This window comes from Saimiri boliviensis, chromosome 13 (assembly GCF_048565385.1).
Source record: "Saimiri boliviensis isolate mSaiBol1 chromosome 13, mSaiBol1.pri, whole genome shotgun sequence".
Taxonomy (NCBI): domain Eukaryota; kingdom Metazoa; phylum Chordata; class Mammalia; order Primates; family Cebidae; genus Saimiri; species Saimiri boliviensis.
In genome coordinates this window covers 77,937,443-77,961,615 of record NC_133461.1, presented here as the reverse complement: position 1 = coordinate 77,961,615, position 24,173 = coordinate 77,937,443, and the positions used below count along the sequence as shown (strand labels likewise).

The 24,173-nt window shown below is 41.3% G+C and overlaps 1 protein-coding gene across 11 annotated transcripts in view; it reads right to left on the bottom strand.

Annotated features, from left to right (window-relative positions):
* NSD3 (nuclear receptor binding SET domain protein 3) overlaps positions 1–20,469 on the bottom strand; it is a 122,431-nt gene extending 101,962 nt beyond the window's left edge. For 7 of the 11 annotated variants that reach the window (XM_074383857.1, XM_074383858.1, XM_074383856.1 and 4 more), the window contains exon 1: positions 19,961–20,469. The gene's annotated coding sequence lies outside the window, so the exon portion shown is untranslated. Of the gene's footprint in view, positions 1–1,677; positions 5,175–19,960 lie in introns of those variants that run through there. The other 4 variants (XM_010348712.3, XM_010348714.3, XM_010348715.3 and 1 more) reach the window with 3 other exon arrangements.
* Positions 20,470–24,173: the final 3,704 nt, after the last annotated feature.

The following is a 24,173-nucleotide window of genomic DNA, read 5'->3' as shown; positions in this document are numbered from 1 at the left end:
TGGGCATGATGGCACACATCTGTAGTCCCAACTACTCAGGAGGCTGAGGTGGGAGAATCGCTTGAACCTGGGAGGTGGAGGTTGCAGTAAGCCAAGATTGTGCACTCTAGCCTGGGCGACAGACTGAGACTCAAACAACAACAGCAGCAACAGCAACAACAACAACAGCAACAACAGAAGTCTTCCCCCATCACAACATAAACAGTTCTACCTACAGACATGGTCATGAGGGGCCGGGCGCGGTGGCTCAAGCCTGTAATCCCAGCACTTTGGGAGGCCGAGGCAGGTGGATCACGAGGTCAAGAGATCGAGACCATCCTGGTCAACATGGTCAAACACCATCTCTACTAAAAATACAAAAAATTAGCTGGGCATGGTGGCACGTGCCTGTAATCCCAGCTACTCGGGAGGCTGAGGCAGGAGAATTGCCTGAACCCAGGAGGCGGAGGTTGTGGTGTGCCGAGATTGCGCCATTGCACTCCAGCCTGGGTAACAAGAATGAAACTCCGTCTCAAAAAAAAAAAAAAAAAAAAAAAAAAGAAATGGTCATGATAATGTGACCTACAATTTGTCCCTGGACAACCAGGAAAATCCATAAGATTTTAATTGCTGGTAGGGTGTTGCTGTCATCTCTCACGCATCCAGAAGAAATGGAAATGATTTCTCCCATTTCATTGGCACAGCTGCCACAGTTTTTTATGCTCTGGAGTTTACTCTCATTCCAGAGGTAGATCTGATACAAGTAACAAAATGACAGTCAAGCAATTACTAGGTATGACGTAATAAAATGCTATGGGTCCTTTTACTACTGAAACACTTACCTATTTAAGATTTTTAATTTCTGACAACCAAAATCTCTGGGCCACACTGAATTTTGTGGCTGATTTTCATAAAAATATATAGGGAGGAAGAAAACTCATAGTAACAAAGATAGCACTATACTAAGAATCATTTTTTAAAGTCTTGTTAAACATATAATGGTCACAGTTTTTTAAAAAGCCCCTTATAGCCATCAAAGAATTATACTAATCCAACATTTTTTCTAAAGAATAACCACTAAGTAGAAATTTATTTTGTAAAGATAAATAATGTGCAAGTTTCCTAAATAAACATGCTTTAATTCACATTTTAAAACACTACTCAAGAATAGGCATAGGAATAGCTGAATAAAACCAAAACCCTTTCCACATTTATCATGATGGCATTTAAAAATTAGAAATTAAATCACCTAATTTACTATAAGAAAATGATCTCTACTCACAGATAACACAAACCAGCATCAACCAAGTTCTGCTTATGTCAAAGTGCCTATGTCTGCTACACAGTGACGTTCATTCATGGATCATAATTCAAAACAACACACTGGAAAATTAGGAGTTGGCAATCCTCCTCACCATTCCACCAATGGCATACAAATGACTTTGAGTAAATCCCACAACCTCTGTTTTCCCAAAGAAATTAGACTGACTAGTCAAACACTGACCATGGAAATATTTTCTCATGTTTGTTTCTATTTTCCAGCTCTATAAGGTGGATAGAATTTATTTTGTATATCTGGACAAAAGTTTGTTTTTAATTAAGTTCCCAGAGAAACATTTCTATACAAAATTAATCTAAACTAACCAGCTTGAATTACCCACATCAGCACTACCAAGATAAGTAAAAGCTGAGTCTCACCTTGCCTATTTCCAGACTCCAAGTGCCATGTTATACATCTTTCTCCTTGCAGAGTCCTATTTTTGTTTTGGTCTGTGATGTGGGCCATTACTGAACACCAACTACGTATCAGACCCTGTTCTAGACCTTGAGAAATCCAAAGAAATAAGATTCGGGTCTCATAGAGCTAAAATAAACAAGGAAATTTCAGAGTGATATGCTACTACAAAACAGAGTAATACAATACAGGGACAGAGGGTAGATTCCCTTTTTTGGAGACGGGAGTCTCGTTCTGTCACCCAAGCTAGAGTACAGAGGCACAATCTTGGCTTACTACAACCTCCACCTCCCAGGTTCAAGCAATTCTTCTGCCTCAGTCTCCCAAGTAGCTGGGATTACAGGTGTCCACCACCATGCCCGGCTAATTTTTATACTTTTAGTAGAGATGGGGTTTCACCATGTTGGCCAGGCTGGTCTCGAACTCCTGACTTCAAGTGATCCACCTGCCTTGACCTCCCAAAATGCTGGGATTACAGGTGTGAGTCATGGCGCCTGGCCTAGATTCTTATTTAAAAAACGAATGAAACCAAAACCAGCAATCAATCATATAGAGAAGCTGAAAGAAGACAAGGAAAAAGATGATCATCAGGTATTATCTTTTATTTCCTTTGAAGTTCACTTTGTTTCTGAGGTTTCTGAGTTATGGCTATAGTGAAAAGATTTAAATTATGGTTTACTCAAGTATTCTATATAATATAAAGTTTAAATCTTAAATGTTATGTAAATATAACTAGTCCAAAATATGCTGAAATGCAACTCTCAGGAGGCTGAGGCATCAGAATCGTTTCAACCTGGGAGGCAAGGGTTGCAGTGGGCCAAGATTGCACCACTGCACTCCAGTCTGGGCAACAGTGTGACACTATCTCCAAAATAAATAAATAAATAAATAAATAAATAAATAGCTGAAATGAAGGCAATGCAGTCTGCATTTAAATCATTGTGTTGGTCAGCAATCTGTAGTCTGTTAATAATTGCATTGATTAAAAGAATATTTTAAAACATTTCAGCTTTCAAGCAACTATTATTGGTAAGTTATAGTTATCTTTCTTTCCCAGGAAGAACTTATTTACCTAACATAGCAAGCACGTTGGAAAAATGAGATTTTAAACATCCAGTCCACAAAAACACAAATACAGTAATCACAAGAGCAAACAATGTAAAATTATGCCCACATCTACTTAATTATTTCCCTTTACTAAGTATATCTGATTCTGGGCTAGTCACATGTAGCTATTTAAATCTAAACAAGTTAAAATTAAATTAAACATTTAGTTTCTCAGTTACACTGGCCATATTTCAAGCATTCAATATCAACATGTGGCTAGGGTTACCATATTGGTCAATGCAGATACAGAGTATTTCCATCATCGCAGAAAATTCTATTAGACTGTGCTTATCTACATTATTTTTCAAATTTTACCTTAACAAAAACATCCTTTAAAAGCTTAATAAAAATAAGATTAATTATAAGTTTTTAAAGAAATCTGTTAATATTACTGTGATGCTATAAAGAAGTCACATAACAGAAGTTCAGCAAACAGATTTCTACACCAGAGTAGGAAAAATTCATGCCAGGTGCGGTGGCTCATGCCTGTAATTCCAGCACTTTGGGAGGCCGAGGAGGGTGGATCACAAGGTCAGAATATCGAGACCATCCTGGCCAACATGGTGAAACTCCATTTCTACTAAAAATGCAAAAAAATTAGCTGGGCATGGTGGCGCACACCTGTAGTCCCAGCTACCTGGGAGGCCGAGGCAGAAGAATTGCTTGAACCAGGGAAGTGGAGATTACAGTGAGCCGAGATCATACCACTGCACTACCGCCTAGGTGACAATATGAGACTCCGTCTCAAAAAACACACACAAAAAAATTTCATATATCTAGGGTCAAATGAAATGTCCACAAAGTAGCCGATGTACTCTAACATCGGTCTTATAGTCATGAGACTTGAAGACTCATGAGACTTGAAGACTTGAATTTTAGTTCTGTTTCTACCTCTAACTTAGCTGCATAAATTTTGAAGACAGACAATATCTTTGTGTTTTGATTGAACATCATAAAAAGGTTGGATCAGGTGATCCACATATGTAAAAGGACCATGAAAAAATGGGAAAATGAGCTGTGATTCCTCCTAGTTATCAGTACATAAACATAGGGCTTGAATTTTCACTTTGACAAGAATATATGTGGTTAAAATACTAACTTTTGGCCAGGCATGGTGGCTCATGCCTGTAATCCCAGCACTTTGGGAGGCAAAGGCAGATGGATCACTTGAGGTCAGGAGTTCAAGACCCACCTGGCCAACAAGGTGAAACTTGGTCTCTACTAAAAATCCAATAACGAGCTGCCGTGGTGTCACATGCCTATGGTCCCAGTTGAGGCAGGAGAATCACTTGAACCCGAGAGATGGAAGTTGCAGTGAGCCAAAACTGTGCCATTGCACTCCAGCCTGGGCAAAAGAATGAGATTCTCTCTCAAAAACAAACAAACAAACAAAAAAACACTAACTTTAAACCTTATCTATCACCTTAAGACAACCACTATTTGTAATATCAAACAATAACATGAAACCCACAACCCTAGGATTTTAGGAAGTAAAATCAGAATGACCACCATAATTCTCTTTACAAAATTCTAGTAAGAAATCAAGGTGTATTGGAGAAGTTGTATGTTTTCTTTTAATTTGTTTTAACTTTTCTGAGTTTAAACTACTAATAGAGCAAAGTATCTTTTTTTTTTTTTTTTTTTTTTGAGACAGAGTTTGGCTCTTGTTGCCCACACTGGAGTACAGTGGGGCGATCTTGGCTCACTGCAACCTCTGCCTTCCAGGTTCAAGTAATTCTCCTGCCTCTGCCTCCCAAGTAGCTGAAATTACAGGCATGCACTACCACGCCCAGTTAATTTTTGTATTTTTAGTAGAGATGGGGTTACACCATGTTAGTCAAACTGGTCTTGAACTCCTGACCTCAGGTGATCCACCCGCCTCCTAAAGTACTGGGATTACAGGTGTGAGCCACCGAGCTGGGCTGCAAAATATTTAAAGTATAACTGTACTACTCCACAATCTGTTTAGCTTTAGTGTTGTCACCTCAAATATTTTCTAAAATGTGTTCACTTTAAATTTTCCACTAAAAATTTAGAGAAGGATGACAATTAAAGACATTAAAATATCCTGAATTAGGAAGTGACCCACATGAAATAGAATATAGTTAACAAAATACAAACAACAACAAGTATTTAACCATAAACCCTGTCATTAAATTCAATCATACAGTTTTCACTTGACTATGATTCCATTAAGCTATACGATATTTTAGGTTGATTTGTAGTTCATATTTTTTTTTTTTTTTTTTTTTTGGGAGATGGAGTTTCGCTCTTGTTACCCAGGCTGGAGTGCAATGGCGTGATCTCGGCTCACCGCAACCTCCGCCTCCTGGGTTCAGGCAATTCTCCTGCCTCAACCTCCTGAGTAGCTGGGATTACAGGCACACACCACCATGCCCAGCTAATTTTTTGTATTTTTAGTAGAGACGGGGTTTCACCTTGTTGACCAGGATGGTCTCGATCTCTCGACCTTGTGATCCACCCGCCTCGGCCTCCCAAAGTGCTGGGATTACAGGCTTGAGCCACCGCGCCCGGCTGTAGTTCATATTTTCTTCCTGACTAAGCCACATTACTATTGAACTGTCTTTTACCAATATCAACCTTACTAGTAAAACACCCTGTTTCCCTTATCTATCTAGTTTAACCTCAACTGTCTTCACTTTGTTGTTGACCACACCCGGCAACGACAGACATCGTATTACCACTTCAAGGAAATTACATTATTTTCCAATCCTTTACAGCAAGGGTAGTTGCTCACAATGAAAATTACTACAAACAACTTTCATCACTCATCTTGTTCCACTCACTATGAAATCTAGTAAACTAACAAGTTCATCCACATATTTTCCTACCTATTTCCTGAACAAACTTTTAAATTACGGTAAAATGGTTTGAGATTGGTTCTTAAAATTTTGCAAACATTCAAATTTACTTTCTTTTACCTTGTATTCTCCATTCCCCACAAAAAGGCAAAAGAGAAGGTATGCCAAAAATGATATGCAGTTTTTAAAGCACTAAGCAATTTACTATATCTAAAATGATAATTTACTAAGTTTATCTTTTCTATAAAGACCAGTTTGGGTTTTGTTTGTCTTTTTGTTTATCACTTTAGTATTTTAGGTTCAACTGTATTCAACATGTAGTTTTCAAAATAGCAATAAAAGTTAGAAAATTAAGAACTACATATTATACATCCAAATTTTACATTACCTATTTGTTTAATCAGAGCACCAAGCTTTGGTGAAGCTATAGCCATCATGAAGTTTTAATAATAACAGTGGAAGTAAAATTGGACTGGGAAGTTAACTTCGTGTTCAAACTTGAACCAGCATGAATTTTCTTACCAATTAAGAAACACCCATATAACCCATGCAAAGATTCTGTTCAGGTATTAGTTAATGTTCAACTTTTAACTTCTATGAAAGTGAATTTAGGCCAATTGAGTTCATTTCTTCTTTCATTAAACATGTGACTAAAGACTAGCTGATTTTAGGCCGGGCGCGGTGGCTCATGTCTGTAATCCCAGCACTTTGGGAGGCCGAGGCGGGTGGATCACGAGGTCAAGAGATCAAGACCATCCTGGTCAACATGGTGAAACCCCGTCTCTACTAAAAATACAAAAATTAGCTGGGCATGGTGGCGCACGCCTGTAATCCCAGCTACTCAGGAGGCTGAGGCAGGAGAATCGCTTGAACCCAGGAGGCGGAGGTTGCAGTGAGCCGAGATCGCGCCATTGCATTCCAGCCTGGGTAACAAGAGCGAAACTCCGTCTCAAAAAAAAAAAAAAAAAAAAAAAAAAAGACTAGCTGATTTTGTGTACATTATCTTTCTTCTATTAAAAAAGTTATTAATTGGCCGGGCGTGGTGGCTCAAGTCTGTAATCCCAGCACTTTGGGAGGCCGAGGCGGGTGGATCACGAGGTCGAGAGATCGAGACCATCCTGGTCAACATAGTGAAACCCCGTCTCTACTAAAAATACAAAAAACTAGCTGGGCGTGGTGGCGCGTGCCTGTAATCCCAGCTACTTAGGAGGCTGAGGCAGGAGAATTGCCTGAGCCCAGGAGGCGGAGGTTGCGGTGAGCCGAGATCGCGCCATTGCACTCCAGCCTGGGTAACAAGAGCGAAATTCCGTCTCAAAAAAAAAAAAGTTATTAATTAACAACTATATATCTGGTACAGTTCTAGACACACTCTAGTACTTCTAATTTGAATCCCCATAACTCCAAGAATATATTTTCATTTGCACTTTTAGAGATAAGAACACTGATCTTAGTGGTACACTGAAGTGGAGATAGGAACTCAGATCCCCTTGACTCTTGCCCTGTAATTCACTGCCCACCCAGTTTCTGGGGGCTTTGTTTGTTTTGAGACAGAGTTTTGCTCTGTTGCCCAGGCTGGGGTGCAGTGGCACGATCTCAGCTCACTGAACCTCACCTCCTGGGTTCAAGCGCTCAGCCTCCCGAGTAGCTGGGACTACAGGCAAGCGCCATGATGCTAGCTAATTTTTCTATTTTTAGCAGAGACGGGGTTCACTATGTTGGCCAGGCTGGCCTCAAACTCCCGACCTCAGGTGGTCTACCCACCTCTGACTCCCAAAGTGCTGTGATTACAGGCGTGAGCTACCATACCCAGCCAGCCCACCCATTTTTTTTTTTTTTTTTTTTTTTTGAAACAGAGTCTTGCTCTGTTGCCAGGTTGGAGTGCAGTGGGACAATTTTGGTTCACTGCAACCTCCGCCCCTCAGGTTCAAGCAATATCCCTGCCTTAGACCTCTGAGTAGCTGGGAATACAGGTATGTGCCACAATGCCCAGCTAATTTTTATATTTTTAGTAGAGATGAGGTTTCACCATGTTGGCCAAGATGGTCTCCATCTCTTGACCTTGTGATTTGCTCACCTCAGCCTCCCAAAGTGCTGGGGTTACAGGCGTGAGCCACTGCACCCAACCTGCTCACCCAGTTTTTAAAAAATGTTTTGTTGGCTGAGCGCGGTGGCTCAAGCCTGTAATCTCAGCACTTTGGGAGGCCGAGGGGGGTGGATCACAAGGTCAAGAGATCGAGACCATCCTGGTCAACATGGTGAAATCCCGTCTCTACTAAAAATAAAAAAAAAATTAGCTGGGCATGGTGGCACGTGCCTGTAATCCCAGCTACTCAGGAGGCTGAGGCAGGAGAATTGCCTGAACCCAGGAGGCGGAGGTTGCGGTGGGCCGAGATCACGCCACTGCACTCCAGCCTGGGTAACAAGAGCGAAACTCTGTCTCAAAAAAAAAAGAAAAAAAACGTTTTGTTAAATGGCTTAAGCAAACAAGACAAAAAGAACAACTTTCATGGGTGAAGTTCAGTTAGTATAAAGCAAACCTCTACCACATTTTCTATAAGGTAGTAAGTTTGCTACAGTTAACTGTATAGGTAAAACACGCTTTCCATAGATGTTTTCTAAAATAAGATGCTTCTAAATCAAATTTGAATTTTTTAAAAAACATTTTAAATCATACATACTACTCTCTTAATAAAGACATTCTGACTGTCCAGGAGAATAGTTTTATAATTTAAAAAATATACCTCATACTTTGTTTCATCAGCAGGTTTTCTTAAAACGGGACATAGGTGCATCATCTTTACATGCAGGACTTTCTAAAATCTCACTCAAATGCACATAAAGTACATATCATACAAGCTGTTTTGTTCCTGTATACTGTACTACACTTTAAATGTTACAAATAAATGCTATTTTTAAAACAAAACTTATGATATTGCTGGATTTAAACTGGTTCAAACCTTTCTGGAAATGTTCTAAAATTGATTGTGGTGATGGTTATACAAGCCTGTGGATATACTAAAAGCCACTGCATCGTATACTTTAAATGGGTGAATTTTATATGTGAATTATATCTCAATAAAACCACTATTTTAAAAAATCATTCAAGAGAACGATTTGGGGCCGGGCACGGTGACTCAAGCCTGTAATCCCAGCACTTTGGGAGGCCGAGGCAGGTGGATCACGAGGTCAAGCGATCGAGAGCATACTGGTCAACATGGTGAAACCCTGTCTCTACTAAAAAAATACAAACAAATTAGCTGGGCATGGTGGCGCGTGCCTGTATCCCAGCTACTCAGGAGGCTGAGGCAGGAGAATTGCCTGAACCCAGGAGGCAGAGGTTGCAGTGAGCCGAGATTGTCCATTGCACTCCAGCCTGGGTAACAACAGCGAAACTCTGTCTCAAAAAAAAAAAAAAAAAAAAAGAGAGAGAGAACAATTTGGAAATATGTATCAAAAGCTTTCAAAATGTTTATATCTTTTAAGTAATTCTACTTCTAGGAATTTATTGTAGTAAAATAATCAATCATATAATTTTTTTTAATGTATAAGGATGTCTATCAACTTAAAATATCCCAAAATTGCAAATTACTTAAAAGACCTTCAACACAGAATGGTAGATAAAAGTGCACCCATACAATAAAATTCTATATCGATTTTTTAAATCACAAACATATTTCATAATAATATAAATGCACCATTCTAATTATGTAAAAAAAATACATAAGAAAAAATATTGGAAGGATATAGAACAAAATATTAATAGTAGTTACTTCTAGCTAGTAGAATTTTAGATAAATTTAATTTTCTTTATACTTTCTGGTTTTCAATTTCTCTGTAATAAACAATCCTTACATAAATGTTATTTTAAAACTAGTAGCCACTTCGGAGAAGTTCAAGTTTTCCATTAAAAAATAAAAACAGGCTGGGCGCAGTGGCTCAAGCCTGTAGTCCCAGCACTTTGGGAGGCCGAGCGGGTGGATCACAAGGTCAAGAGATCGAGACCATCCTGGTCAACATGGTGAAACCCCGTCTCTACTAAAAATACAAAAAATTAGCTGGGCATGGTGGCGCGTGCCTGTAATCCCAGCTACTCAGGAGGCTGAGGCAGGAGAATTGCCTGAGCCCAGGAGGCGAAGTTTGCGGTGAGCCGAGATAGCGCCATTGCACTCCAGCCTGGGTAACAAGAGTGAAACTCTGCCTCAAAAAATAAATAAATAAAATAAAATAAAATAAATAAAAAAATAAAAATAAAAAAATAAAAACAAGTGGTAATGACACAGATACCATGAGGTAAATAAAAGTATATTAACTCCACTTCATACACAAAGCCAAATTACCTAATTTATCTTTTTAAAAATATCAAATATGTTTATTTCCACAACTAGGAAAACTCAACATATATATCCAAGAGTTAAAATCGCTATCACCCATGGAAGGGAAAAATTAGCAAGAAATATATTTAACCTTCAACGGGAGTAAAAAAGAATGACATTCTACTGCACTACAGAAAAGAATTCAAGGGATACAATAAAGCAAAGCAGTAAGTTTCTCACCACAGTCTAATATGAAATACTATATTCTCATGCATTTGAATCTTGCAGAGGTCATATAAAGGAGACTGCTTAGAGTGACAAAATTATAGTAACCAAATAAAGGCTTTAATTTATAAAAATGCCTTCTCAAAATTCATATTGCAGAGTTGTACGAAAATAGACTGTATTCAGCAAGTACTCAGAGGGAAAAAAGCATTCAACTTTTTCTGCTATCCTAATCCTCAAAAATTAACACTTAACCTTTCCAAATACCTAAGAAAATAGTCTTGAAGGCCAAGAAAGCATAATGCAGCTTCTCTAGTTTCAAAAGAAATTTGGTTCTCTTGGCCAAATTAAAGAAAAGGTAAGATTCAAGAAGCACCAAGGATGAAGGGTCAAACACAGATTGTCATCAATGATTACTTCTTATGTTAATACTTCTTGAATGGTTCCAATACTGCAAAAGCAAGAGTGTCAAACTCGTTTTTGTTAATTAAGGTAGTTAAACTAAGAAATTAACAATGTAGACAAATCAACATTTTCTAATCAATCATTTTAGAGTTTGCGTATTAATTTAAAACCTAATCACTGAATCTTACCAAAAAGTGCAACAGAGATGAACTCTAAATAAACAACACTTTGTATAAAACGGCACTTTCTTACAGGATTCAGTATTAGTTTTTGTATTCGTCGGTAAGGTACTAGGATTTCAAATCACTAACCACTGACAATAAATGTTAGAAAGCTGCTTTTAAAAAAATTGTTCAGATACCTCTTCTGACAATAACAATTGAAAACTGGTTATTCAGTTTTCATATTCGTTGACCTCTCATTGTTATAAATTTTTCAGGTTTTTTGTTTTTGTTTTTCCAAGGAGTTTCGCTCCTTCACCCAGGAGGGGTGAAGCGGCCCAATCTCGGCTCACTGCAACTTCCGCCTCCCGAGTTCAAGGGATTCTCCTGCCTCAGCCTTCCGAGTAGCTCGGATTATAGGCATCCACCACGAAGCCCAGCTAACTTTTGTAGTTTTGGTAGAGACAGAGTTTCGCCATGTTGGCCAGGCTGGTCTCCAACTCCTGACCTCAGGTGAGCCTCCCGCCTCTGCCTTCCAAAGTGCTGGGATTACAGGCATGACACAGCGCCCAGGCCTCAGGTTCTTATTATTATATTAAAAAAAAAAAAAAAATGATGTCCTTCCATCCACCAAGGAAGGACATCAATACATTTTTATCCTTAAAGTCCAACTACCACCAAAGCAATACCAGCTACACCAATGAGACTGTCTCTGCAGCTTTTCTTAAAGGGCTTATCACATGGGGAATACTCACATGACGTTCACTTCCTTTTTTTTTTTTTTTTGAGACAGAGAGTCTTGCTTTGTTGCCCAAGCTGCAGTACAGTGGCGCAATCTTGGCTCACTACAACCTCTGCCTCCCAGGTTCAAGTAAGTCTCCTACTTCAGCCTCCCAAGTAGCTGGGATTACAGGAGTGTGTCACCATGCCCAGCTAATTTTTGTATTTTCACTACCTAATTATTTGTATACTGTACATTCAAGTTTTATAAGCTTTTATATTTCACATTTCATAACTTAAAGGCTTTAAAATGCTTTTTTTTAAAAAAAAAGTTTTTGTTTTTACATATAGCTTTCTTTTCTTTTTTTTTTTGAGACAGAGTCCCTGTCTCTAATAAAATAAAATAAAATAAAATAAACCTCTTAGATATCTTAGGAAATACGTATATAACTTACACCAAAATAAGAAAATGTACTTCTATAGTAGAAAAATATTTAATATTTAATTATCTACTAGAATGTGGATGATACAAGCTATGAAGAAAAATCAGGACACATACACTCTTAACAATTTTTTTTTATTTTTTTTATGGGATTACAGGTAATTTTTATTTTTTATTTGTTTGAGTTTTTTTAAAGTAGTCATACAGAGCCAGATGCAGTGGTACCTGCCTGTGTTCCAGCTACTAGAGAAGCTGAGGCATGAAGACTGCTTGAGTCCAAGAGTTTGAGTCCAGCAGAGGCAACACAGCCATATTCGGTCTCACAAAAAAGAGAAAAGATTAATTATACTGAAATCTGAAAACTTCATTCTCTGTAACATGACAGTTGATTTAGCCTGAAAGGGTCTCTGAAATCTTAATTTTCCCATCTTTGGATTGAGTTAAATAATTCTTGTACTTTCCAACTTAACATTTTTAAAAAGCCAAGTTATTTGTGGGAATTCTATCAAATACCTCAGAAAATGCCATATAAATGTAAGTTATTATTCATGTTTTATCTTTCCATGCTACACATGGCTGAAATTGAAACAGTATGAATATCAACAATTTTCATTTTCCTAGTCACTTTCTCTAAGTAGCCCTAAATATACATGGGAAAAAAGAAAAGCCTAGTAAGAAGAGGAAAAAAGTTATCACTGTAGATCAGTTAATGATGATGAAGATCTACATCTGAATAAACAAGTTAAGAATCGTTTTTCAAAGAGATTTTTCAAATTCAAAATCTTATCAATAAAGATGTGCTTTAGGAGTAACAACAGATCCATGTGGTAAAAACTGAACATTCTCTAAATCCCCCAAATTTAAAATATCCCTTACCTTCTTTTCATGCTACACAGTGCAGGTACAACATTCTATAGAAGTGCAAGTGTAAACACAGAAGTATTTAAAGTCTTTATTACGTATTTACTAAAAGGAACAGTAAAAATGAAAACAAAACTGTAAGCTTTTTTAAAAAGTTTAGGTAATGTTATAATAAATTTCTTAAATTTGTTCTTAATATTTATAAAATTATAAATATTATTTATAATTTATAAAAAGAATGGCCTGCAGAAATAAAGTTCCCCATTCATTTAAAAACTCAAACACTGGGGCTGGGCTCAGTGGCTCATGTCTGTAATCCCAGCACTTTGGGAGGCTGAGGTGGGCAGATCACAAGGCCAAGAGATCGAGACCATCCTGGCCAACATGGTGAAACCCCATCTCTAATAAAAATACAAAAATTTGCCACGTATGGTGGTGCGCACCTGTAGTCCTAGCTGCTCAAGAGGCTGAGGCAGGAGAATTGTCTGAACTCAGGAGGCAAAGGCTGCAGTGAGCCGAGATCCTGCCATTGCACTCCAGCCTGGGCGACAGAGCTAGACTCTGTCTCAAAAAACAAACAAAAAACTCAAACGCTGGACATGTTGATTAACAAATAAATAAATCATCTTAGTTGCTTTTTCAAAAATAAACTGCTTTTTTTTTTTTTTAAAGTAAAGCTAAAAACAGAACTGCATTGAAAAACAGATTTTTATGGACAGATGCCAAGTTCTAAGCATTTTTAAAGCTTTAATGATTTTAATTTCTTAAGTGTCTACAACAGACAAAACTATCTTTTTGGTTTAAAAGATCCCAATGAATAACCCATTTTCTTCTTGATAGAAAAAAAAATTAAATAAAGTAATCAACAGTGCCTGCTAAGATTTTCAACTTGTTTTCAATTAGGGATTTTTAGCTTACTTTTAAAATTTTACCAGTGTCTCAATTTTCTTTCCAGGTCCTTTTCCAAGACCACGATGGACCTCTAATTTTTTTTCATTTCATTGTTATCTTATTTTATTGATAATTTTGTTCAAACAGGAAAAAGTCACATACAAAAACACACACTTCAAGATAACTTAGGCACAATTCAGTTTTGCATGTAAAATATTTTGTGCATATACTGTATCTTTACAACATGGTGAATAAAATATGGAAAAAAAAAAAAAAAAAGCAACATCTCTTGCCTCCCTGCAGCTTACTTGCCTCTAACTCATTATACTAAATATACCTAACCTTAAGTTTGCCCCCTCACCTTCAGCTTTCATAGGCAGCTTACTTAAAAATAGAAATTTCTAATTCTTTGTTTTTCTTGAGATGAAGTTTTGCTCTTATTGCCCAGGCTAGAGTGCAACAGTGCAACCTCACCTCACTGCAATCTCTGCCTCTCAGCTTCAAGCAATTCTCCTGCCCCAGCCTCTGGAGTTGCTGGGATTACAGGTGCACACCACCAGGCCTGGCTAATTTTTTGTATTTTTAGTAGATATGGGGTTTCACTATGTTGGCTAGGCTGGTCTTGAACTCCTGACCTCAGGTGATCTACCCATCTGGACCTCCCAAAGTGCTGGGATTACAGGCATGAGCCATCATGCTGGCCAGGCAGCTCCAGTACTTTCATAGTAAGGAAGTTAATAGGTTGTGCTGTAAAGAACCAAGTAATGGGTTTGTCACAAAAGCCCTGGACTTCACTTGCATAGACCTCAGTTTTCTCTCTTGTAAAATAAAGTAGCTGGACTATCTCTCATCCATTTAACAGGCTATTAGGAACTTAATTCAGGACCAACTATTATTTATTTATAATAGCAAAACACGCTAACAAATTAAATGTCATTGTTTCAAACAACGGAATACTTGTAAGACACTTTATTTTTTTTTTTGAGACGGAGTTTCGCTCTTGTTACCCAGGCTGGAGTGCAGTGGCGCAATCTCGGCTCACCGCAACCTCCGCCTCCTGGGTTCAGGCAATTCTCCTGCCTCAGCCTCCTGAGTAGCTGGGATTACAAGCACGCGCCACCATGCCCAGCTAATTTTTTTTTGTATTTTTAGTAGAGACGGGGTTTCACCATATTGACCAGGATGGTCTGGATCTCTTGACCTCGTGATCCACCTGCCTTGGCCTCCCAAAGTGCTGGGATTAGAGGCTTGAGCCACCGCGCCCGGCCTGTAAGACACTTTAAAAAAAAAAAGCTGTGGATCCATATGTACTAATTTTTATTGTTTTGGTTTTTTGCTTTGTTTTTGAGACGGAGTCTCAATTTGTCTCCCAGGCTGGAGTGCAGTGGCACAATCTCAGCTCACTACAATCTCCGCCTCCCAGGTTCAAGTGATTTGCCTGTCTCAGCCTCCCCAGTAGCTGGGATTACAGGCATACACCACCATGCTCAGCTAATTTTTGTAGTTTTAGTAGAGATGGGGTGGTGGGGGAGGGTTTCACCATGCTGGCCAGGCTGGTCTCGAATTCCTGACCTCAAGTGATCTGCCTGCCTCCACCTCCCGGAGTGCTGGGATTATAGGCATGAGCCACCATGCCCGGCCTTGTTTTGTTTTTGTTTTGTTTTTGAGATGGAATCTCACTCTGTCACTCAGGCTGGAGTGCAGTGCAATCTCGGCTCACAGCAGCTTCCCCCTCGGGGTTCAAGTGATTCTCCCATCTCAGTCTCTGGAGTAGCTGGGATTACAGGTGCCAGCCACCATACCCAGCTAATCTTTGTTATTTTGGTAGAGGTGAGAGTTTCATCATGTTGGCCAGGATGGTCTCAAACTCCTGACCTCAAGCAATCCAACTGCCTCAGTTTCCCTCCCAAAATTCTGGGATTACAGGCGTGAGCCACTGTACCCGGCCGTGGATCCACACGTACTAATTTAAAAAGATGTCCCAGATAGCCTGTTAAAAAGAAAAAGTGGCCAGGTGCAGTGGCTGATGCCCATAATCCCAGCACTTTGGGAGGCCAATGCGGGCGGATCACCTGAGGTCAGGAGTGACCAACAATGTGAAACCCCATCTCTACTAAAAATACAAAAATTAGGCGTGGTGGCATATGCCTGTAATCCCAGCTACTAGGGAGGCTGAGGCACGGAGAACCACTTGAACCCAGGAGGTAAAGGATGCAGTGAGCCGAGGTCGCACCATTGTATCCAGACTGGGCAACAAGAGCGAAATTCTGTCTCAAAACAAAAACAAAAACCAACCAACCAAACAAACAAACAAAAAACAACCACCACCATCAGCACTGGAAAAGCAAAATGCAGATAGCATGACCCATTTGTAAGTACTTTGAGAGATATACACGTACAAGCACAGAAGTTTTCTTAGAAGGACATAAAAGAAACTTCAAGTTTATAAGTTATCAGTGGAAGAGTGCTAACTTTATTTTAGCCTTCTAAGATATGTGGGCCCTTCCTTCCCTTTCCTTCCCTTGTCTTTCCTTCCCCTCCCTTCCCTTCCCTTCCCCTTCCTCCCTCCCTCCCTCTCTGCCTTCCTCTCTCTGTCTGTCTGACAGAGTTTCACTCTTGTTACCCAGGCTGGAGTGCAATGGCGTGCTCTTGGTTCACTGCAACCTCCGACTCCCAGGTTCAAGCAATTCTCCTGCCTCAGCCTCCCAAGTAGCTGGGATTACAGGTGTGCACCACCATGTGCGCCTAATTTTTTCTATTTTTAAGTAAAGACAGAGTTTCACCATGTTGGCCAGGCTGGTCTCGAATACCTGACCTTGTGATCTGCCTGCCTTGGCCTCCCAAAGTTCTGGGATTACAGGCATGAGCCACCATGCCCAGCTTCTTTTTTTTTTTGTTTGAGACACTCCAACCTGGGCAATAAGAGCAAACCTCTGTCTCAAAACAAACAAACAAAAGCCTCTGTATCGGCTGGGTACAGTGGCTCACACCTGTAATCCCAGCGCTTTGGGAAGCTAAGGCGGGTGGATCACGAGGTCAGGAGTTCGAGACCAGCCTGGCCAATGTGGTGAAACCCCATCTGTACCAAAAAAAAAAAAAAAAATACAAAAATTAGCTGGGCATGGCAACAGATGCCTGTAATCCCAGCTACTCAGGAGGCTGAGGCAGGAGAATTGCTTGAACCTGGGAGGGGGAGGTTGTAGTGAGCTGAGATTGTTCCATTGCACTCCAGCCTGGGTGACAGAGCAAGACACCTCAAAAAAAAACTGAGGCAGAGAATTGCTTGAATCCGAGAGGTAGAGGTTGCCATGAAAGCCTTAAAAAAAAAAAAAAAAAAAAAAAAAAAAAAGTACTAACTTCACAAACTGTTGGAAGGATAAAAGAAAATTAGGAAATCATGTATGTCAGACACTCGGCATAGCACAATGTGAGGACAACTGTGAGCAGATATTACTGGAATTATTATGAATATTATTATAAATTCCAGAAACTGCTGTTATTATAATCAGATTTGACAGTTCACTCAACAGTCATCAATCTCAAAGACAATCAGTTTCTTTTATCCAAAGCTCATTCAATCCGATCAATGTAAGAGAGGGCATTTGTTAATTTAAGGTTAAAAAAAAAAATCACAGGTAACAGGTGATGGACATGTCAATCAGAGTTTGGGTTTTATGTGTTACTTAACAAGAGTAGGCTTCTTTGTATATGAATACCTATCCAAGGAACCAGGATACTTATGACAGCTGGGCAGGAACCCTGATCTTTAAAGGATGCTGAATACATAAAAATAAACCATTTCTTTTCTTTTCTTTCTTTCTTTTTTGTTTAAGCAATGAAAGCTTCCAACACAAAATTTTCTATTTAATGATTGCTTATTTTCCTAAAAATTTACATCACTGATAGTTCATGTATACAATTTACTAGCTAATTACAAATAAGATGTCAATTGAGTAGGGGCTATAAAACAAACTGCCATAAAAATAAATTCCAAAAAAAGCATGCTGAATTATTTTTTTTTTGAATGCAGCTTTTCCTCACAGAATTTCAAACAAATTCAGGTTGAATATTATCAAAATAAAATACTCCATGTTGCAAATCTGGCTTTTAAACTAAAAGACCCTCTCAAAATACCACTTTAATGATATTCATTTTAATTTTTCTAACAAACCAAAAATATATCCTAAGCTTCTATATAACAACTGAAAGGATGTTGCCATTTAGGTAGAATAAACGCAGTTCAACTGGTTTGAGTCTACCATATTACAATGTTAACAGGCCTTCTTGGTATTAGAGAACAGTTTCAATACAAATTTGATAGGTTAAAGTTTGGATTACTCCAACTGCTATAATAAAAACAGACGGTCACACACACATTTAATCATTTTCAATATGAAATAAAATAGGCTCTACTTAACACCAATGTATCTTCTGTAAATTTGTCAGAATTTAAACCTTAGAATAGTAATTATTTCAAATTGCACAAGTAGTTACAGTTGAGCATACTGAAGTTACTGTAGCTTTCCTGAGAGTCGCCTCAAGTTCCCATCAAAAAACAAACAAAACAACAACAAAATCCTGGCATGTCAATGAGACTCTAAAAACTGCACGCCTGCTTCATAGATCATTGCACTGTGCTAAACTGGCATCTGGAGACTGTATTGAGCTAGCTATATGAAGGCAAAAGGAAGAGATGGGGAAAGAGTTTATTTTAAAAAGAAAATACTATTAACACACTCATCACTCAACACCTATAAGCAAGAGCTCATCAACTATAAGCAAGAGCTATCAGAAATACTATTTAAAAATATATACATTTCTAATTTTTCAACATTCAGAACACAGCAAGCAGATAATCTACCACAAGCAGATCTTCCTACCGCTTTCACCCGGACACAGCGCTTTGCCAAGAGCACAGGCCCAAGTAAAACAACCGATGCAATTTCCTTGTTTACTTAAAGAATTGCAGAAAACATGCTGACTGGTTCTGGGGCTTCTGAAACAAACGAATTTTCAATACGTAAAATACTTGATGATCATGTTTTATATGTAAGCGTAGCAATAATTCCTTCAACTAGTAAAAATCTAGTTTTCGATTGATTAAAAGGGTTAAATTTACACTGCAGCTTATCAGCATTCCTTATTTACAACCAGAAGGAAGAGGGTAAAGAGAGAGAGAAAAGCAGCAAAACCACACAAAATGGAAAACATCACTACCTCCTTTGGCTGTTATGAATAATTTAAATGACCCAAGATGTAAGGGTAAAAGAGTTCATGAACAGAAAGAAAGGGGGCTAACATTCTGAACTGGCCTCTTCCAGATTCACACTGATGTCGGAGAGGAAAAGGAATTTATTTACACTGCAGTGCCTGGCAGCAAACATGGCTGCCCCTGCCCCCTTTAAATCGGAATAATCTTCACTCCCTCCCGCAAACCGTCAAATTATGGCCATGTCTCTCCCTGCCTCCCTACCATAACACAAACACATCGCCTCCTCCCTCAAAACAGTAAAACCCACACCTCCACATTTCACAACAATCACAATCCCATAACCACTAGCTTCTCTATTCTCTTGCTTGAAAGAAAGGCACAGAATACACACAAATATAGGAACAAAAGGCTTCCCTTCCTAACACTTCAACGACCCCCATCCCCTTCTTTTCCTCCCACTCTGACGCTAAGCCGATCGTTCTCATCCCTGTCATCATTCAGTTAATTTCCTTCCCTAGCCCAATCCTGTCTTCCAGTTTCCTGCGTCTATTTCCCATCCTCCTATTGCAGCCTGCCTCATCCCTTTTCCTAATCCACCTTTTCCTTCACTTTCATTCCTCGTTTCTCCCTTCATTAACATAAAATACCCCATTTCTCCAGCAAATTTATCCCCTTCCCCTAGACTCTTCGGCTTCCCACACTCCATCCCCAAACCTCACTATTTATCTCAGTCCACCCAGGTCTCTAATCTCCGTGCAACTCTTCACCCCTTTCCCTGCCCCTCCCCATCCCATCCTTATCCCCGCCCCCATCCCACTTCTACTCCCAATTCCCAGCTCAGCGCCACTCCGACTCGGATCCCACTCCCACCTCCCCTGCCCCACCCCCCAATTCCCTCCACACCCCCCACCTGGCCATCTGCTCCTCCGTCAGGACTCCCCTCGAGCCGGTTCAGGCCACCAGCTTCCCCTTCCATTCCTCCTGGGGTCTGGTGCCCCAGCCTTAGGTCGCCCCCTCCCCGTCGTTCCCTCCTCAGCCCTTCCTTGTACTACACGCGCGCGGGGACACACACACACATGCACTTTACCTTCAGTTTGTTCCATTCTAACCCCCCGGCCGTGTCAGTGCGATCACAGGAGAGACACGGAGGCCCGGAGTGGGGCTGGGGTGCGGGCAGCCGCCGGGGCCGCGCGGGGAGGAGGCGGAACCGAGCTAGGCCGCATGAAATCCCCGAGCTAGATTTTCCCCGCGCCGGACGCCTCTGCCATGGCGGCCGGCACCGAGGAGGGCCACGGCCGGGCCGGGCCGGGCCGGGCGTGCCGCGGGAGAAGGAAGGCTCGGAAGGTGGGGAGGGAAGAGGAGGCCGAGGGACTGAGGTCGCCCCGCCGCCGACACCGCCAGAGAGTAGCCTAAGGCTGGCGGCCCGGCCTGGGCAGCAGGGTCCTCAGCTCTCGGCTCCGAATTCGCACGCCTCTCCGCGGCGACCTGTGCACAGCCCCCTCGGCCTCCGCCTCCGTGCTGGCCGCCGCCGCCGCCGCCGCTCCCGCCGCCGCCGCGCACAAAGCCCCCCCACCCCGACTCTCCGGGCTCCGCCGCCGCCAAATCCTCAGCCCCTTATTGGCCGCGGGCCGCGGTGCCTGCCGGGAAATGCAGTCCCGGGTTCGGGGCGCTAGGGGCCCAGGAGCAAGCGGCGAGTCTGCTGGGCAAAGGGGGCGGGAGCGCGAACCAGGAACGCCCGCGGCCGCTAGCGTCTGGACTACCGGGGAGACTGGGCGAGAGGGCTGAGGGACGGGGAGGGACGGTGTGAGGGAGAGTGACACACAAAACACCCCGGGAAGCTGGAGGAGGCGGGGAAAGGTGGGGCCCGGAAGGGAAAACTGGGCTCGGCGCGTTCTATGAAGCTGATTAGAGAACAGCGTGCATTCAGGGCCATATGGCGCTCTTCGAGGTTAGAAGCGACCCTCTCGCGGTCCCCGGTGGGCGACTGCGCGAGGGCAGGGCAGTCCAGGCGACCCCTCGGCGGTCTCCCATCCCACAGCTGTCAGGGAAGGGCTCCCATTCCAGGAGGGTCTGCATCTGGAATGCGGGGGGCGATGCAAGACCGCCTTGGGGGCGGTTTCCCTCTCAGCCCCGGCTGGGTTGTCGATGGTCCCCCTCCCCCGGTTGCCAGCCGTAGGAGGCCGGGCCGGTGGCACAGTCCCGCTGAGGAAGCGCCCCGACTTCCCCGGCAAGCGCCGGCCCCGCGCGTCTCTTCCTGCTCAGCTGCGGCCCGGAGGCTTGTGGGTAACCGGGAGGACGTCAGCGCCCACCGCATCCCCCAGTGCCCCCCGGCCGCGGGAGACCGCGACGGCTCCGTGCCCGTCACGTGCCGTGGCCCGCGGCTCCTCGCCGCCAGACCTTCGCATCGAGGGACCTGAGGGATATTTGTCCTAGACGGCCCAAGCAAGAACCAGAGGAGGAACTGGGAGGCAATTCTCCGTCATCCTCTAGCCCCCCGGATCCTAGGAAATGTATGGAAAACAATGGAAGGTTAGACGTCTGCACCAGTGATCTAGCCCCGCAGGAGCGTGCCGACCAGGTGATATTTCCTGGGGCCTGGTGATTAGGACTTAGAAGGTTACAGCACAGAAACGGGAACTAAAAAAGAAACACAGGCAGCAAGCAAATGAGGAAACCGATACTGTCTGTTCTGAGAATAATAAAGCCATTTCACTGCTAGACGTCATACTCTCTGTAGACGTTACAGTGCTGGATGTCTTTGGTACTATTACAAGAAATTAGGTATCTATATCTTTAACTACCACGTAAACAGGAAATTAAAACATTCCTACAGATCAGTTATTTGAATGGGCACTAGTTATGAACCACTTAAAAAAACAAAAACAAAAACGTAATCCGGTTAATTCTACTAAGGATGGTACTGAAAAGTAAGAGTTCTCATTAGTATTAATCATTAAATATTTTTAGACGTATGCTTTAAGTAGTACCACAAGTTTAAGCTATCAGTAAAAGCATACTTTTAATTTGTGATATGGCTTTTTTTAAAACACAGATGGCCAAAGCAGGCCACCAAGTCTAGCTTAATTCTATCTCCAGGAAAGAGGGATTAATTAAATTAGTGTTTTGTTTTTCTATGAGCCTTTCTACTTCTATTCTTCTTTTTCTTCCTCCTGTGTCTTCCTTGCTTTGTTGAGAAACTGTTGTCTTGACCCGGCCCCTGGGTTTCTTCCTTGAGAATCTGTTAAATTGTCCCCAGGGATCTTATATTAGCCTGTTTTAATAGCTATGCTATTAGGCAGCAAGAGTTTAAAATTGGAGTTTAAAATTATGTGAAGTAGATGCACAGTCTTTTCCTGCAAAACATTACAAAATACAGTTAGTAATATTTGAACTAGTGCCATATTTAGGAAAATAGCCATTGAAAATAATAATTTACATTTTCAGCATCTAAGTTTTAGACCATGCTTACTTTTCACCACGGAAAATGAGCAAGCAGCTCATTAAGACAGCAATCTAACACAATTCTCAGTGCCAGAGTCATGGAGGAAAAAATATTTTTTAAAAAATTTCTTAAGATTATATACAGAAACTCCTTACATGATAAATCACTTATCCTGAAAGTCAAAGAAATTGCCAAGTCTCATAACAAGGGAAGACAGATATTGCTTTCAACAAATAGATTTCAATAAGAAGGGTTCTTAAACCTTCTTTTTTTTAAGGATAGGATTGCTGACATATGGCCGTTGTAGAAAACCTAGCTCATCTTTGAAATACCGGGCATGGAATCGTTCATCTGGTTTATAAATACTTAATGATATTCACTGTGCCTCGTTGTAAGTGAATACAATGCATGAATATTTCCCCATATAAAATGTCTCCCAGGGAACTGAGAATATTTTTGCATCCTTTATGATCTTTTCCAGAAAAGTACCAGTACATGGTAGTGCAATTATGAAATCAGTGTGGAAACTACACCTACCTTTTAGAGCTCAAAATTTGACCACCAGGAATTTTCAGTGAGGGAAAAGTAAAGAGTCCAAAGCTTTGTAGATTTTAATTCTCGTAAACAGAACGTGAAGTGAAACCTTTATGTGCAAAGTTGAACATCAGACATGCACAAAGAGACCTCTAGTGGCCAATCTGAAAAGTTTTGCCTATTTAAAGTTGATCTATTTGGTTATTAGCTGAAAAATCCTTTGTGGATTAAAAGCAGTCTGCATTTTTTTACTGACGTTTAATACCCGCCATCTTCCATTCTGAAAAATGTGCAGCCCAGAGGAGTAAAGTCTGTGGTCAGCTCACATGTTGGGAGACGTATTCTCCGTGAGAAACCGATTCCTTGCTGTATGGCGGCGTAGAGCCACTAAAAAAAAAATTTTTTTTTTAGATGGAGTTTCCCTCTTGTCGCCCAGGCTGGAATGCAGTGGCACGATGTCGGCTCACTGCAACCTCTGCCTCCTGGGTTCAAGCGATTCACCTGCCTTCGCCTCCAGAGTAGCCGGTACTACATGGTGGTGGTATGCCTGTAGGCGCATACCACACCCCCAACTAATTTTGTATTTTTAGTAAAGACGGGGTTTCACCATGTTGGTCAAGATGTTCTCGATCTCCTGATCTTGTGATCTGCCCGCCTCGGCCTCCCAAAGTGCTGGGATTACAGGCGTGAGTCACCGCTCCCGGCCTAAAAGAAGTTTTTTAAAATCTTTCTTCCAGAGCCAGATAAAATGGATGGGAAAAGATAACTGGGGAACGAGAATATTTCTTGATCTTTCATTTTCCCAAGATGGCTCAGTAGCCCATCCTAGGAACTGAAGTGCCCTCAAACCTGCAGTGTCTCATTTCACAGTTACTATAACATACATTTTATATGTTGAGATTTCTAAACAAACTACTAATCATAAACAACACTTGTTAAGGGAACATTTGGAAAGTGAATATCTTTAGTAGAATACAGATTTCCATAGAATATTTCACAGTATTCCAGCCGCTGGAGAGAAAGGGAGAGGGATGCGTTCCTTCCGATTCCCGCCCTTTCTGCGACACCAGCAGGTCCTCTCCGCGCCCCCGAGGCAGTTCCGGAATTGCGGGGGCCGGAGAATACATCAAAGTGATGTCATTCGTGACTCCGAGATGGTTACCATGGCGACTGCCAGACATATTACCCTGTCAGTAGGGTAAGAACCTGTTTAACCCAGTCTTCAATCAAGGGTTTCCTCAGGGGTTAACCACAGCCTGCAGATTGTGGACTGACAGAAAAACGTCACCTTCGGGCCCCCCAGCACCAACGCTCCTTAAATCAA